The sequence below is a fragment of the Arvicanthis niloticus genome, chromosome 8 (genome assembly GCF_011762505.2).
Source record: "Arvicanthis niloticus isolate mArvNil1 chromosome 8, mArvNil1.pat.X, whole genome shotgun sequence".
NCBI classification, from domain to species: Eukaryota; Metazoa; Chordata; class Mammalia; order Rodentia; family Muridae; genus Arvicanthis; species Arvicanthis niloticus.
The window spans coordinates 15,530,838-15,549,353 of record NC_047665.1 but is presented as its reverse complement, the minus strand read 5'-3'; the positions used below and the strand labels follow the sequence as shown (position 1 = coordinate 15,549,353).

The 18,516-nt window shown below is 40.9% G+C and overlaps 1 long non-coding RNA gene across 1 annotated transcript in view; it reads left to right on the top strand.

Moving 5' to 3' along the window:
- LOC143443272 (uncharacterized) overlaps positions 1 to 12,281 on the top strand; it is a 394,599-nt gene extending 382,318 nt beyond the window's left edge. The window contains exon 7 of the long non-coding RNA XR_013112091.1: positions 12,188 to 12,281. This is a non-coding gene — a long non-coding RNA (uncharacterized LOC143443272). The remainder of the gene's footprint in view (positions 1 to 12,187) is intronic.
- The last annotated feature ends 6,235 nt before the right edge of the window (positions 12,282 to 18,516 follow it).

Sequence of the window (18,516 nt, the reverse complement as noted above, 5' to 3'; positions counted from 1 at the left end):
GCTTCATGTGGTCTGTGAGTTGTATCTTGGATATTGAGAGCTTTTGGGCTAATATCCACTTATCAGTGAGTGCATACCATGTGTGTTCTTTTGTGATTGGGTTACTTCACTCAGGATATTTTCTAGTTCCATCCAGTTACCTAAGAATTTCTTTAATTCATTGTTTTTTAATAGCTGAGTAATATTCCATTGTGTAAATGTACCACATTTTCTGTATTCATTCCTCTGTTGAAGGACATCTGGGTTCTTTCCAGATTCTCCCTATTGTAAATAAGGCTGCTATGAACATAGTGGAGCATGTGTCCCTATCCACGGTTCTTACCTTCAGTATCACTGAAGGCTTTCATCTTCAGGGAACATGTCCTCACTAATCCTTTGTCTCCCATTAGATGGGTTTCTCAGGGACTCAGGCTAAGAGCTACTGAGTTTTGAATGGGAGAGGGTTACGTGACTTTTTTTTTCCAAGAAGGTGTCAAGGAATATCTATGTAACCCAGATAGAATTCGAACAATAGACCAATGATCGCATCCCAACCCAGCTTGGAGAGATATGGAGCTTAGTGAGGTTAGTTGCAGGAGGATGAATGAGATGGGTGCTGCTTACAGGAGCTTGGAGGGGGAGTCATGTACACGGAGTGAGGGGTAGCTTACAGGAGCAGCAGGTGGAAAGTTGGTTATAAGAGGGTAGGCACTCAAAAGCAATAGTGTCACCAAAACTCCCACCAAGCTCCACCTCCTATGTGCTTTGGGACCATGGGACCTAGGATCATCGCCCTAGGGCCATGAGAAATTGCATAGGGATTGGAGGTGGGTAATAACTAGAACCCTACTTGGGTTTGATGCCCGTCCCTGCTTTCCTCTATTAGGGACTGGTAATAGCTCAGTTGTCCTTACCAGGGACCTAACTGCTACTGTCAGTCTTTGTTAATTTTATTGTCAGGACAACTAGGACAACATAGTGTGTCTGTTCTGTTATGGTCCACAACTGTGTTGGAGTGAGGAAATCACTCATGACAATTAGAAGTACCTACAGATGTTTAAATACCTTCCACTTGCCCCTTGTTGCATCTGCACGTTGTCTACTGTCTAAAGAACTAGTAGATCTTGGTTTCTGACAAAATAAGAGAATGTGAAATGGAGACCCATGAGATGAGATGTCTACTTCCTCACTAGAACATACTGGCTGGGAAGTCTAGAAGTTTAGGTATTAAAGCAAACATATCCAATAAAATGACATAAACGCTTATTAGAGCAATTCCTTGTGTCAAAACTGGACTAGAACTAAAAGAAATCCAGAGGAGCTCACTCAAGGTCACAGCTGTAGTCATCAAAACTACAACTTGTAGTCCTGAGGCTCAACTAATGAAACTACCCAGTCTTGGACTCACAGCTTCCAAACCTGTGAACTAAGTGACCCTTCTTATTTTATCAAACACCCAGCCTCAAGCCAGCCTCAAGCCTTTTGGGATACTAACAGAATCTGGTCTGATGGCTTAGCTACCTCGTTGATGCCTCCTTGATTGAGCTGCTAACAAACCCTTAGACTTAATTTGTCTTGTAATGTACAGGCTCTTTTTCTGTCAGGGAGAAACAGGATGACAAATGGGAAACCTTTATTTTGGTTCCGTGTGTCCCACTGCCCCAGAAACCAAGAGGATGATATTTGAGTTAGTCTATGTGTCTAGGTTGATGCTGGAGAGAACAAACAGTGGAACTTTGATTATGATTTCCACTAAAACCAAAGTACATCATTGTCTTGTCACATAGCTAGGAAAACAGGGCTGTCAGAAAAATTGACAAGCACGCATTCAGTTCCTACCATTCCGGACTCAAAGGCAACCTCTCAGGTCACACCTCATGGGTCATATATTAACCAGCTCCATATACCCCACATGTCACCCTCCATCATAAACCAGCCCCCACACCCCATATGTCATCTTCCATCACAACAGCACCACACACTCCATCCCAATCTCCCCTCAAGCTTAGGTCCCAATGCTAAAAGCCTTTCTTCAGCTTTACTAAAAATTGTGTTTAAGCTTTCCGGGCACCTGTACTTCAGTCCAAATCACAGGCCCACAATGTCTTTTGACTTAATTTGGTAATGTAAAGGGACCTGCTTCCTCGTGGGGTCATGCCTCCCTGCTCCCTCCCCCCTCCTATATGAGGGTATTAAAAAGAAACTGGAGGGCCGGTGTTGCTCAGCAGTAGAGCACTTGCCTACCCTGCACAGGATCCCAGTTCAACCCCTAGTGCTGCCCCTCAAAACTGAGAAGTAGTAGTGAGAATCTAAGATGCAGCTTGACTGAAAACAGTGAACAGAAAGGATATCATAATTGCAGCTGGATTGTGTAACTGCTACCCTATGATGCTGTGACTATTCTTAAAAAGCTTTGCACATGTCTTCAATCTCCCCCAATGAATAAAGCATCATTGCCTCAACTTTATAGACTAAGAGGGAGCATGGCTTGAATAGCTATGTGATTAATAAGTTAAAAGTGGGATTCACCATTTGGCTTCAACTGTAAAAAGCCTGTTTACTTTCATCGGCACTGTCAAGTGCGGTGGGGTTATTAGGAATGATAGATACATTTTGACAACTTCAACTACATATCAAATTATATCTTCAAGGATAGTCTTTAATTTAGAGGTCTGGAGAGAGTGTCTCTTTTCAGACTATCAACACATGGTAGTTCATGTCTATTCTGCATGGAAAAAAATATGTCAGGACATATTTAATCTTCTTCAAGCCATTTTCAGCCTCTTTCCCTGTCCCTCTTTGATGTTACACCACAAATGGTTATTCTTCTGGTCTACTAATCTAAATTGCACAAGGTCTATTTTGAATAGAAATCATCATATTCTTTTTGTTTGTGTATTTTTTCTTCTTAACCTTGACAAACAGCATCTGTTCTCCCACTGAACCTATGAGTTAAACTGATTTGCCCATATTAGGTAAAAAAAAACAAAAACAAAAACAACAACAACAACAAAAACAACAGCAAAAAAACCAAAACCTAACAGGGCTACAAAGTAACTAACAGGGCTACAAAGTAACCAGAGGTGACAAAGCCAGTGTCCTCTAGAAACAAGTCCGACCCCTCTCCTCCACACCACTATCGGGGCAGCATCCTTCACAAACAGCTAGCTCCCTCCAGGAGCTAAAACTGGATATAGGTGCTGATCCTACCTTCCAGAATTGTCTGCTCTATACCAAGATACCTAACCCTTTTATTTCATTTGTTTCTTCTTCACCTGCCTTCATTTTAAGATGGCGACTATCTGAATTTGGGGAGTTCACTGCCTTTCCAGCAAGCTAGCTTATAAAAGGAGTCAGTGCGCACATGCTACAGTAACTGGATGTATGTCAGGCACTCGTCAGCCAATAATGGGTTAAGGTGCTGATGTCCTAGACAGCATGATTGCATGGCTTTCTCATTCCATCTCACATGCTACCACTTTGCATTTTAATCTTGTGTGTTTTAGAATCACTGACACCCACACATTGTCAGCTTGTACTTAGATGCACTCTACCTTCCTGTGTTCTTCATCCTTTGGCAGCTTTGAGTTTTTATCTCATATAGCTGTTTTATAAATATAACATTTCTTAGAAATTTAATTCTATAATTTGCATTATATAAAATGTCTTCCTGAGGCTGGAAAGATGGCATTGTGGTTAAGGGCACTTGCTGCTCTTATGGAGGACCCAAGTTTGGGTCTCAGACCAATGTCAGGCAGCCCACAGTACATGTAGCTCTAGATCTAGATCAGAATTAGACTACTTCTTCTCTCCTTGGGCATCTGCACACACAAGGGGATACACAAGAGAGAAATATAAAGACAAGTAAACTTTTAAAATATCCTTCTATTCAATACCTGATAGTATGAGTTAATATAAAGTTAATGTGTTTAGTAAACACAAAGTCAAATGTAATAACTCTAATTCAACTGGTACATCCCTTAGAAGAATTAAAGTACATCTTTACTCAAAGATCTGCATGTTACTACATGGAGTTGACATTATTCACAACAGAAAAATGTACAAATAATACAGATCTCCAACAAATCTTGAATGCATGAACCACATGTTATCCAGCATTACATTTCCCTGAAAATTAAACATGAATAGGATTCAGTAGTCAAAAGGAAGGCAGTTCTCTCACATTTATCAGTATGAAATAATCTCTAGAACACTATATTAAGCAAAGATAGGTAAGTTCAAAAGACTATATTTGTAGCCATTCAGATGAATTCCAGAAAAAGCACTGCTCAAAATTTGGTTTAGATGTTGAAGTTGGTGGTACATATATGCCCAGAGAGTACGAAGAGATATATTACATAATGAGGTAAAGCTTCCATATTGTACTCAAAAGAGCTTGGGTAGTAAGAAAGGACATTTGTTTGGGGTTCTTTTTGAAAATCATAGGTAGTGGGATGGACTGAGTGAGGATTACCATTTATGGAAATGGTTTGAAATGTTAATGGGAACCAAAAAGCTACTGAGTGGTGCCTGTAAGAAACCTTACAGGTGTGTAGCAACATTGCAGTGTAAAAAATGGGCCAGTGACATGGGGAAGCACTTCTATCAAAATGGGATAGGTCAGACAGACAGAGAAGATATGACAAGGTTTGGATGTCATCTTTCAAAAGCACCACCTCTTTCAGGTCCCTAATAAAAATAACAAGGTGACAAGGACCATTTTTTAGTAGAGGACTCAAGTGAAGACCTACACCCCTCTGTCCTCCACATCCTTGGTCCCACATCTTAACAAGCACCACCCAAACTATAGCAGCCATCTTAATTATTTAATTCTAAAAGAGCAGCGACCCATTCAGACATTTTAGACCCCAAGGTGTAGAAACTGTATACATTGCATTGAATAAACATCAAGAGTCCTGGGTCAGTCTAAAATCTGTACCACATCATTCATTCTTGATGAAGATTACATGTGTATATAGACTGGTTTCTGGATATAGAATTAGGGTGCAGAAGGATTCTATAGGGCAAGCTTTACCTGAAGTAGAGTTACCTAGATTAGCATCTAAGGTAGGCACAAAGAACTTACCCTTCACAAACCTTTCCATGCAGATGACATTTTTTGAGCTAGGAACTGTTTCTTGCAAGAATCAAATCTCATGTTTCTACTCTGTATTCTCTGAAGATGGATGGTGTATAGGGATTACAGGAAGGGATGTTTTGGGAGGATCTCTCTCTCTCTCTCTCTCTCTCTCTCTCTCTCTCTCTCTGTTTGTGTGTGTGTGTGTGTGTGTGTGTGTGTGTGTGTGTGTATCAAGAGAAGATCAAGTCTTTTGATCAGAATTGGCCTCTCTCCTGAACTTTAAGTCACCTCTTACAGTGTCTGCTTTCTTTTATGAGAAATGACTAAGATAGATTTGATCTCCATTTGTTCTTGGCTCTAAAACCAAGAATGCTATAAATATAGGGACAATCGTACCACAGCCAGTGGTCATTTTACTCCCTTCTACAAAAGAATTTCAAGGCTTAGACCCAGTCCTTCTTTAACTTTTTTAACTGATTTGAGATGGTTAGACTGTGAGTTAAGGGCCTATAGCAAATTCACAGCTTTGAGTTTATTGTTAGGGTGTTTTCTGTATTTTATTTAGCAATAGCTGAGAGGAGTTAACAGACAACAGCCCAGATCACCTTACATGGATAGTTGGTTTTCAAAACATCAGAAGTCCACAGAATTGATGTTACAAACATTTCTGTATTAATGTTCATTTTGATTAGAGACTTGTCTGCTCCTGACAGCTTCTTGTCTTGGATTCTAAGAAGAAATTGAGCATCTTTGGAGTTACTCCAGTTGCGGTGAGACAACCACTAGGCAAGAATTGCCTCTTTCCATCTACAGACAAATTACTGTCCAGAAAAGGACACACTTGCAGAATAGTCGACTGATTATATCTGCCAAGACAGAGTAATCAGCCCTTAATAATTCTGCATCACTAGGTCTGTCAGATGATCCTGGGCCAGAAGGCAGAAGATCAGATGCTCCGACGTTTTGTAGTATAGGGACTGTCCAGGTGTTCGGCAGTCTCTATAAATTGGCTAAGTTTTAGAAGCTATGCTTTGTGCTTCCCATATTTCAGTTAACTCAATCATTCTGGATTTCTGACAGGGTTGAAAACTTATAGTCTCATAGCCAATCCTGGCTATTTACTTTGAGAGAAAAGATTTGAGAGGATGGTTTTCAGCTGACATTCATTCTAAAGCCAAGAAAAAAAGCCAGGTTCAGAACTAAGTCTTTTAGTTAGGAGAGATGACAGAGGTTCTGCTTAGTCAACAAAGTGATGGACTGGGTATTAGGTCTATCTTGCACCTTACTGACACAAATTGGTATAGTTATGCTCTAATTGTATTTTGAGAGAAAAGTTTTATTTTACCAGGAAGGGTAATATGTAGGAGGAGCTAAGGTGGGGGGGGAGTGCAGAGAAGAAGAGGAGGAATAAGGAGAGGATGAAGAGAAGGAGAAGAGGAGCTAGGTGGTGAGAGAGAGAAGGGGGGGGGGACATGGAGGCAGATGTTCACATGTCTCTGCCAGTCAAAGATAGTTGATATATCTAGGTTGGGTATTGGGTTACACTTCTAATTGATATTGAGCACTACCAAACTTATAAAGCCTTTGGTTAACATTAAAAAAAATTGTATAAAAGCAAAAAGAAGAAGGGGGCATAGGATAGGGGTTTTCTAGGGAGGGAAAATGGAGAAAGGGGATGGCATCTGAAATGTAAATAAAATATCCAATAAAAAAGAGAAAGACATAGTGTCTTCCAGATTTGATGATTCCATTATAGAACCATTCACCTTGATGAAGACATTTCACCAGCATGATTTATACACACCCAGGAATTGTTTGTCAATAAAATACAATCAAAGGCTATAGGAGAGTTTCCATCTTTTTGTCAACATTTTAAGATATTAACCTAGCCATATCCTGACTATCCCCCAATAGTATCACTTCACAGAGGCCCTATTCTGAGGACCACCAACAGCTTAGGCATGGCACCACATAGTACCTTGACATCATCAGAAAGAACAAACCTCTTTGACCCGCAACTCTGTGATTTCTCTTTTGGAATCAATGTGATCTTTATGTGTCTTATGTCTTAATTCTCTATGTCATTATTTTACTATTTAACCCCCCTCCCCAAATCTACATCCATTCCTTTCTACACTAATTCTGTATTCAGAATTAGTAAGTGACAGGAATAGACTTGGGAATTAGGAACATTGAAGGGGCTTTTGGAACTCACCTAGGCTAACAGCAATACAAGATGAAAGTGTGTGTTAGTAATTTACATGTATATCATTATATTTATATACATGAGTATCATTTAAGCAAAGGCTACTTTGTTATTTTAGTTTCACAATAGCAGTTAAAAAACTGAAAACCCAGGATTTCAAGCACTTTCCTACTGGGCTGGTGACTTAATTTATTTCTTTAATTTGTTATAATACAACCAAAAAAAAAAAATCACATTCATTGGAGAGACCCCAGTAGCATGAGTTCTACATGCATTATTTTCTGTAAGATATTAATGAAGGAGCCAAAGCAATTTCTAATGGAATCCCTTGGCTCCCTCACCCCCACCCAACTACAAAGCTGGATGCCAGTTCAGCATTATGAATCTACTAAGTGTTCTTGGCATGCCTCGTGCGGAGATGGAGAGGCGTCTAAAAATATGCAGGCACCTTCTTTCCCTACCCAGCATTGTTCCAGCTTGAAGACAATGACAGGTTCTCTTTTCTTCCATGTAACATAGACATCCCCATTTGGTGTAAAATCCCTCAATGTTCCAACAGCTTTTCAAAGTCTGAAGTGCTTCCAGCATATTCTAATACATGGTTTTGAACATTTGTAGTGTCTAATTTGTGTTCTATTTATCTACAGAATTTACAAAGCTCCAGTGAATGAGAATGCATCACTGGTCAGTCTTTGCATTTACATTTAGTTTACTCTAGAACAGGGTGGATGGGGCATACCTTTGAACTGGTAGCTGGAAGAAAAGGCAGAGGTATTTAAAAGCACAGATAAGAAGGTATAGAAGTTTTATGGGTTATGTTTAAAGGAAATCTAACCACTACTGATAATAAACGCTAGCAGACCACTGGTGCTCCAGGAGGTCCCTGAGTTGAAATGAGTTGAAATGAAATGGATTCCCATCTGTCCAATGGCATTGCTGCTCTGTAGAGTAAGAGAGGGTCAGGCGACAGTAGCCAATGGTGCTTTGACAGTGGTGCTTTTCAAAACATCAGCCCCAACAGAAGTGGGCTCTACAAGTTGCCTTTGCCTCTGCTTCACTTCCAAATAACTCCAGTGGCATAGTACTCACAATGTAAATTGTCCCTAAAACTATTCTTAGAGAAACAATGTTTAGTGCATGATATTTGGTAGGAAAAGTCACAAAGAATGCTGGGAACGCAAACATGAGTAAAAACAGAGAGGAGAGAGCTTGAAGTGAGAATGGAAATAATTAGACCAGAACATTAACAGTGTATGACAAGACTGATGCTCTATTATTATGTTCCATATTTCTAAAAAGCAAAATAGACATTTAAACATGTTTTAAAGACATACAAGCCTTTAAGGGGCTGAATTGGGTTTGTTCCTAGGCAGTGACTCTGAAGCCCATAGTTGTATCAACCCACCACAAATTATCCCTACTTCCCTCACCCCTACATTTCCACTCTGGCTCTGAGAGGCTGGAAAATGGAAGCACCAGGGACTCAAATGGTCTTTTAATTACCATTTCATTCTAACAGAGTCAACACCAGATGAAATAGCTTGAATATTTGCTATGGGCAAGGTATCCAGCCTGGAATTCATTTTGTTGTTGTTGGTTTTTGTTGTTCTTGTTGTTGTTGCTGGTTTTTTTTTTTTTTTTTTTTTTTTTGGGGGAATAGAGACTGGATAAGATGCTAGGAAGATGCATAAGGTGGATAAGAGTGTGGGGTGGCAAAAATGTCTGACAGAAGAGAAACTGCAGAGGGGTATGATGGTGTACATTTGTAATCTCAGCACTTGGGAGACACACAGGAGGGTTCTGGGTTCAAGGCCAGCCAGAGACACACAAGAAGCTATTTGCAATTGATACCTGCTGGGGAAAAAAACCCCAATTTTCTCCAATGGAGTGTCACTGAGCATATCAGTCACACTCAGGACAATCCCTGTGAGCAGGAGCAGTTAGTCAATGCAAAGTGGACACCATGAGTTTTGTGGAGGCTCTTCGTTTCTTTTTCGTTTTTGTATGTTTTGTCTTGTGTTTTTTATTTGTTTTTGATTCTTTTGGTGTGTGTGTGTGTGTGTGTGTGTGTGTGTGTGAGAGAGAGAGAGAGAGAGAGAGAGAGAGAGAGAGAGAGAGAGAACATTAAAGTTGGAAGTTGTATCAGTAGAGAGGTGGAAAGAATCTGGAAGGAATTGGGGAAGAAGAAAAAAATAATCAAAATATATCATATGAAAAATCTAAATCCAAATAAAAAAGTAATGAAGGAGTTCCTCCCAGCCATCTTCTGAAGTCACCATTCACAGTCTTATCCTCATTTCATGGGTCCAACAAGGATTCTCCTCCTCAACACTTTCTTTTTTGCAACCTGTTCCCATTACTAAGGTCTAAAGCCATACAAGCCAGTCTTCCCTAAGTATGGTTTATCTTGGGTTTGTCTCTCTATGCTTCTTTTTAAATGGTACCATTTGAATGTTTTGTTGTGTGACTAGCTGAGGATGACTTTGAACCTCTGATCCCCCTACCTCCACCTCTGTAGTGCTGAGATCACAGGTTAATTATACAACATGTGCAGTTTATTCTGGGCTCAGAATCAAATCAAGGACCTCTTGCATTCTGGTCAAACACTCTTAGCATACTTAACTCCCAGGCCTCAACATGATTTTAAATATGAAATTAAAATATCTTCACCCCCTAAACCAGTTCCTGACCCACTATTATCAATACTAACCATTTTCAATTCCTATGAAGAGTGGGATTATTTATTCAAGTAAGGAAATCTCAATATGCTAAGCAGTTGAAACAAAACATTGCAGTTTCATGACAACTGGCTTTATGAATTCTAAACTAGTTTATTTTGAGAACAGTCTATTAGAACAATGAGATATTATCACTGGGGCAACAATTTAAAATCAAATCTGTGTTTGAAGTTTTAGCCTTAAACTAACCTCAACATTCAACTCTATTTGAGTTCAGTTCAAGATTTAGAGTATTTATTTCATATTTATGAAATAAATCTCAGAGTCATTTTGATCCATATGTTCCTGATGACTGAGGATGTTGAACATTTCTTTAAGTGCTTCTTGGCCATGTGAGATTCCTCTGTTGAGAATTCTCTGTTTAGCTTTATATCTCATTTTAAAAATTGGGTTATTTGGTTTGTTGATGTCTAATTTCTTGAGTTATTTATATATTTTATATATTAGTCATCACTCAGATACAGAGTTGGTGAAGATCCTTTCCCAGTCTGTAGGCTGCTGTTTTGTCCTATTGATGGTGTCCTTAGCCTAGCAAAAGCTTTTCAGTTTCATGAGGTCCTATTTATTAACTGTTGATCTTGGTGCCTGAGCTCCAAGGTGTTCTGTTCAGGAATTTGTCTCCTGTGTCAATGAGTTCAATGCTATTCCCCACTTTCTCTTTTATTACATTCAGTGTGTCCAGTTTTATGTTGAGGTCTTTGATCTACTTTGGACTTGAGTTTTGCACAGGGTAAAAAAAAAATATGACTCTATTTGCATTCTTTTACATGCAGACATTCCATTAGACCAGCACCATTTGTTAAAGATACTTTCTTTTTTTTTTTACATTGTATGCTTTTGGCTTCTTTGTCAAAAATCAAGTGTCAAAAACCCACAGGTGTGTGGGTTTATTTTGGGGTCCTCAATTCTATTCCAGTGATCAACTTATCTGTTTTTATGCCAATACCATTCAGTTTTTATTACTATTGCTCTGTAGGATAGCTTGAAATCAGAGTTGATGATACCTCTAGAAGTTCTTTTATTGTACAGGATAGTTTTAACTATCCTTGGTTTTTGTCTTTATACATGAAGTTGAGAATTGCTCTTTCAAGTTCTATAGAGAATTGTGTTGGAATTTTGGTGAGAATTGCGTTGAATCTGTAGATTGCCTTTTGTAGGGTTGCCATTTTTACTGTTAGTCCTACTGGTTTGTGAGCAGGTGAGATCCTTGGGACGTCTTGTGGAAGAGTGGGGGATAGAATTGAGTGAGCCACAAGGGTCAAGGAAACTACAGGAAGACCTACAGAGTCAACTAACCTAGGCCCATGGGGTCTCACAGAGACTGAATCACCAACCAAAGAGCATGCAGGGGCTGGACCTAGGCCTCACACACATTTGTAGCAGATGTGCAGTTTGTCCTTTATGTGGGTCCTCTAACAGTTGGAGCAGGGGTTATCTCTGACTCTGTTGCCTGCCAATGGTTCCCCTTCCCCTACCTGGACTCCTAGTTGAGCCTCAGTGGGAGAGGAGGTACTTAGTCTTGCTAGAACTAGATGTCCCAGGGTGAGGTGGTACCCAAGGGGGGGGGGGCTTCCCCTTCTCTTCAGAGAAGGAGAGGGGCTAATGGGGGAGGGATTTGCAAGGGCAAGACTGGAAGGAGAGAAGGGATGGGGCTGTGGTTGGGGTGTAATATGAATAAAAAATAAATTATGAGAAGAAAATGAAACAAATCTGAGTTACATTGATAAATACTTGAAATTTGAAACAGGTTTTTAGTAGGTATTTTTGCAAACTCATGATTTTTTTTTTCAATTAAATAGAAATGGCAGGAGCTTTTCTCCAAGGTCCTATAAAATGATGTGAACTCAGCAGCACAAAGTCAATCATGCTGGCTAGTTCTCATTCATTTGCATATGATTTTCTTCTGTATCAGAAAGAGGACCCTCTTCAACCTCAATTGTTAAAATAGGCTGAAGTATGACTTAATATAAATTTAAATTTAAAAAATCCTAAATTGGAACTAAGACTAAAATTTTTAGCATCTGGGTGTGGACTACAATAACCCTTTGCACAGGCATCTTCTCCAGCTTTGTCTTCTCATCTTTATCTCCCAGTCTAGTCCCAAACGACGTTCTTGACTCAGGAAATACTGTAATCGGGGTAGAGTATAGAGCTCATTTGGTAACTTGCTTGCTTGGTATGCAGGGAGTACTTCATCATGGAGCCTGGTAGCTCACAGCGCTAATGCCCACACTCAGAAGATTGAGACAGACTTCGAAAGTTCAAGGTCACCCTCAGTTCTATGGTAAGTTCAAGGCTAGTCTGGGCTATTTGAAACCCTGTCTCGAAACATCATGCCCTACATGTTGGATCCTTGTTTTCCTTCTCAGCTGTCCCTCTAGTTACAGCATTCCTGGTATTTTCTCCTGTGGAAAATACTCAGTTCTTTCCCAAACTCCATCCATTTGCATGTACCATCTTCTCTTGAGAAAGCAACCTAGGACAAAAAGAATTAACATTGTCATTTTCTTCTTTTTTTCATAAAAAGAAAGTGAAAAAGAACTTAGGGTGGAACTGAGAAGAAACTGAGGACGGGGGAGGGAGAGAGGCATTCTCTTGTTAGGTTGTTTAGAAGTAAGTATGTCTCTTCAGCACACTCCTGCACGGAGGTAAATAGAGTCAGACCTTTGTCTTCTGAAGTGGAAGGGATTCAGAATCAATTGATATAACTCTAAACTGACTGGTCCCAGGGTGTGGTGCACAGCATTGGTAGTCTAGCACTAGTAAGTTAGCAATCTGGTGACACAGGTATTGGAATCCGTCTTGCTGGAAACGTTTGTTGGATTCAATCAGATACCTGTTAATATGGCTTCTTGGTACTCAATCTAAGTAAATTGATGGAGATATAAAATAGGTGATGTCAAGTCACATGGTTTAGGTCTTAAAAGTGGTTCTTTGCTCTACCATTTGACTTACAGGAGGGTCATTCTCAAAATATTCCACTTGGCCATCTTTAGAATAGCTTCAACTTGCAGATCAGAGAGCCAGGTGCAGGTTCTCCAAACTACCTCTCTTGTGCAGTCTAGTCACATACACAACAACTGGAGGAATGATTGATAGCTGGATCCATGAACAGCATAAAACCTAGGGATAAAGTTGATACCTAGCCCCACATACATAACTCTACAAGGAAGCCTAGGACACTTCATATCCCAGAGAATCAGCAAGAACTTGTCTCTGAATATGTGTATTTTCATCTTTTGTCTGTGTAAGCTTAGCCCTGCAGTTATGTGTCCCATCAGAGGGAGCCTGTTGGGATCATTGCAAAGTCACAATGTTCTTCTTCCTAAGAACCTAGATTCAGTCTGTCAATGGCTTCAAAATCTAAAACCTAGCTAGATTCTAGAAAGCCATCAAGTGATTTATTAAGGAAGGGGCTTTCCCCAGGCTCCTGATAACCGGCCAATTATTTCTTTCTACAGACTAAACAGGACACTTGTTGAATGTCACTTACCTTGTCCGAAGGATGCTGTGTTCTGTTACTAATATCCACAGCATTCTGTGGTTTAGGCTTCTGGATACCACCCAAACTTGAAGTACCTTAAGATGACTGAAGCCACATTTTCTGGAGATGGCTAAGTGCTACCAATCTGGCTTTATTATTTTGGCATTGCCTCTGCCCCATTCCTCCCAGGGAGTCCTGCTCCGGAGCAATGTCCCTTCTCATACGCCCTGATCTGCAGACACCAGTTAAGAAGTCAGTGTCCCTTTCTCAAACACAGTTCCTATCATGTTGGCGAGCGGTGTCCCCTGTGAGCCCTTCTGCAGAGCACAGTTGGCTAATGGATTTGCTGGCCGTGTGTAACCACTTGCTTTTGCATGCCTGCTGTTTTGAATCTTTGAATTTCTTATTTTGCCATCTGCCACTGTATCTCTGGAATTTCACTTCATTAAATGTGAGAGCACTGCCATTTCTAAGCTCAACCAACCATCCCAGTGACAAGTTAGCACCGTTTATTGGAAATGTCCCACAGTGTTAAGGCCTGTGTCACAGTAAAGTGTTTCCATGTTAATGACCTCTCCTTCCTTAATGTTGTGTTCCAGCCATGCGATCTAGCACCCATGGGTTACAGTTCCATTAGACTCAGATAGTGGTATACTACCAAGAGCTGTTTCATGCACATCTTTTTGGTCTATAGTTCTTTCCTTTCTTGTCAAGTACAGAACTTGCCAGCAAATTATTGAATAAACCAGTCCTAATCTCTTGCCCGACAACCAGGAGAGGATTAGATTACACATCATAACATGGCTGACATTAGTCTGAATGGAAGAGATGTCTTTATTGGCTGTGAAAGAGACGGAGGCACTTGTCTTCAATAGGAAAAATGGCCACTTCACCTGGCCCCAAGGTTCCATGGGTATCTGAAATATTTAATATTATTGAGTGGTATGAGGTAACTATAACAGAATCTACTTTCCCAATATAGGTTGTGTTAGACGCACAAGGGTTGAAGGTTTAACCCTAGAGACTTCTAACCCTCACAAAAACCTTTGACTTGCTCTTCCCTCTAGCTGTAGGAGATAAGAGTTGACGTGATGAAGAGACATGCTGATTTTCACTCTTCACCTGTAATGTGTAATTAATCACTTGTAAAAAAAATCTCCCATTGTCTTTCTTCAATGCAAAACTTGTGCCCTACAGAGCCATGTGGTTCCATTGTTCTCAGAGTATCATCAACCCATCTCCAAAAGCCTGAGATATTGCACCTGACAGTGTGTTCCTTCCTCCTGATGCTCTGTCTTGTCACACTACTCTCTGACAGGACTTGTGATCACCTGTGATGCAGTCATAGCTACTGGTTGGTTCATAAATGACCCAACTTCAGAGTCCCATTTTAGATCCTTGCTCTTGAGAACACATTAGGACACATTACCTGTCTTGGATCAAAATTTATTGAAAGGGGGACTCTAACATGGAGATCTTCATTGAAGAAAGATATCAAGGAACATGTAAACTTACCCACAAGGCAACCTCACTCATAGATAGGTTGAGAGCATTCAGCTACCCTAACTTCAGGCTTTTTGAAGCTTTTACACTGTCATCAGTCCTCCTGGGGTTCCCTGGGATTCTCTGGGTCAGTATTCCAGCTTCTAAAACTGGAATACTTCTGCCTGGCTGCAGATTCCTCCCAGCGCAAGCCTTTGTCCCTGCCATACCTATCATTCTGGCCAAGACATTCTCAAATGAACATTCAGATGAGACATTTGCTAATCAAATCAGTCTGTTTCCTTCCCCTTCCTCCACAGAAGTCAGACCCACAGTTCAGTCTGAGGGAGGTCTTGCTTCCTCCTCCTTTTATCAGGAATTCACATCTCAGCTATACCAGTGTCTCTTTAGGACTCAAGAACTAACCTAGCAGAGGTTAAAGAATGAGCATTCCAGGGGAGAAGGCAAGCTGTAGCACTGGTGATGAAGAGAGAGTATTATCTGGTCTCAAGTGAAGCTCTGGGCCTGAGATGGTCCTTAAGAATGACCCCCGAATTGAAGCAAGAGGGACAATCCTTTCTACCCTGCATCTGTGACTCACTGAATAAATACTGTCACCAGGGAAGGAAACAGCGCTGGATGGGTGAGTCAGCTCTAGTTAGCTGAAGGCAATGCCCAGGGAAAGACCCAGCTGTGAGCCATTTGCAGCAAACATTCCCAGCAGCAGAGGGAATAAATGCCCAGGTTGTCACTGGGGATTTCAGCAACCTCCAGTGTCTACTGCAAGAGGAAGCAGAAAACTATTTATTGTTCTGATTAAAGAAATACAGATGGAAATTCCTGCCCCCTCCATAGACCAAAGATGTCACCTGTAACAAAGTTGTCTGGGCTCTTAGAACACATTTTCCTTGGGATAGGAACGACATTATCAATTGCTCAGCTACACAGTCAAGAGCAATGTCAAATGGACAGAATCCTCTGTTTTCAGTGTGCATGGTGTGTTCTCTCAGCAAGCACAAACAATAGCAATGACAGCCACAGCTTACTGACTACCAGCAGATACTTTTCATGCAGCATGCAAGATGCTTCCGAATCCAGTTCCCACAGAACCTGGGTACTGGGTATCTTCTCTGTCGAATGGCAGGACCAACTGCTAGTTGAAAGGTGGATGGTTTTCCTGATAGTACCCAGCCAAGAAACAATATATCTGGAATGAAACCCAGCTCTTCTTGGCTGCAAGAACAGTTTTCTTTACCATATTCCCCTGCTTCCAAACCCACACAGAAACCGGAGACCTCATTACAAATGATTTCAGGAGCCATCAACCATGTTTCGTTCTAAAGGAAAGGCAAAAGTTGAAGCTTCAGAGAGCCCTTCCCTGTAAGGATCAAACACATCGATAACTATGATCATGTGATAATGGCACAGGTGTTCGGTGCAGGGGTGGCAGATTTCATCTGAAGCCCGGGAAGATATTCTGTAAAATGTGTGCTCTCTGCTAGAGTGCATTCACTAAGCTGCACTGTCTCCACAATATCTAGTGTCCCAGTTGGTTCCATTCTCCTCGCTTGGCAGTCAGCATATGAACTGCTGTGGGAACACACACACACACACACACACACACACACACACACACACACACACACTTTCCTCCCAGCCTTCAATTATCAGGATGCAGCAGGCTATTGAGGTCTTTTATTCTTTTTCCATCCTGAATCTTTTGATGGGTTGCTTATACATTCTTTACCCTGTGAGCTAACAAGGCTGTCTATGAAGAGAGAGTTCCTGGGCAGCCAATTAGAGGCTGTGAGAGCGATCAGAACAGAGCAGCCTGCTGGGAGGGCTCCTTTACAGAACGAAATGCAATGCACCCATTGCTAAGTAGTTTAGTTTGGATAGGACTACATCCTTAGGTCAGATAAACCTAGTGAGCTGTTTTTGAGTTCTGTTGTCTCTCTCTGTCTCCTCTCTGTCTCTCTCTGACTCTGTCTCTATCTCTCTTCACTCCCTCCTCTCTCTGTATCTCTCTCTGTATCTCTCTCTGTATCTCTCTCTGTATATCTATCTATCTATCTATCTATCTATCTATCTATCTATCTATATCACTTTCTTTCTCTTTTTCTGTGTTTTAAATAATCATTGCTCACATTTTAAAATACCTAATGATAATGGTTAGCTTTTTGAAACAAAAGATGGACAAAGGTAGCCTGCTCATAAGATTCAATGCTCTGAATAGAATCTGTGGATGCAGATAACTGACGACTGCTGATAGAATTGCAGGGCGCAACTGGAGAAGACAGAAGGAAACTGTTCCACCATCTGTGTGTGAACGCCAGCGGTGATGTTACCTGACAGTGGCAAATGCAGCTCCTCCCTAACCAGAACATGGAAAATCACCCACCAGAGTCTCTACCGAGCACGCTGTATGGACTCTCAATGTAGCCCAGTCTAGCTGGTCCTCCCCTTCCTCCCAACTAGTTCTTTGTCTACAGTCTTTTCACACATTTGTTCCAATGGCCCAGAGAGTTTAACTAGGGTTGCTTTTAGGAGCACGGGTAGGGGTTATTTACCAGATCATAGAAAACTGAGCAGTGGCTACATCAGTGATGCAAATGCTTCTCCTTCCCCAGACACCATTGACTGCTTATCGGCCCCCAGGGAAGGGCGGGACCTCATGCCTCTCTCCTCTCGTTGCATGCTCCAAAGCTGACCTAATTCTTCAATAGAACAAAAAAAAAAACCCAAAAAGCTAAATAAATAAATAAATAAATAAATAAGATGGGACTTAAATAAGCAGAGGAGGAACACTAAAAAGAACAACTCTGTCAGTATACCTCTCAGTGTCCCAAGAAACAGTTGTTGCATCCAGCAGATCCCTCCCCAGTCACTGCAGGCAGACAGAGTCCCTGCATGACCTGGCTAACTGATTCCGTATTATGTCTATTAAGGAACATGCAGACAGGCTTTGACACATTCAAGTGTGGTGGATTTTTTTTTTTGACCATGTTGAGGCATAAACAGAAGAGTTATGTGTTTAATCAACACAAGCAGATGTCAAGGAGTGCAAAAATATGTCTCTTTTAAAGTCAGTATGTCTGCGTGTCTGCGACAGCATATGCCCAGAACATGTGTATTTTGAGTGGTAAGCAAGGACAAATGACTAAAGGAAAAACAAAGATCATCCCTAAAAGTATTTCTTCTTATAAATGTCTGTTGTAACATTTCATATCCATTGGCGGGGGAGGGGAGGCTGGTGAGCAGGCTGCTGTGATCTGAGACCCTGTGGGATATGGGCTGAGCCAGGGACCCTGTCACCTGCCATCGCTTTTTCATGGAAATACACTGCAAGCTCTCCCTCATGTCAAAATGAGTTGATATTTAGAGATACATCCCAGGGAAGATCATAAATGTAGAAGGGGATCAAAGTAAAAAAAAAAAATGACCTTTTTGGTTTGTTTTTATTTTTTAAACTGTTTTAGCCTTGGCTATCCCAGGACTTGCCTGTAGATGAGCAAACTCTGATGCCTCTGTCTCCCAAGCGCTGAGA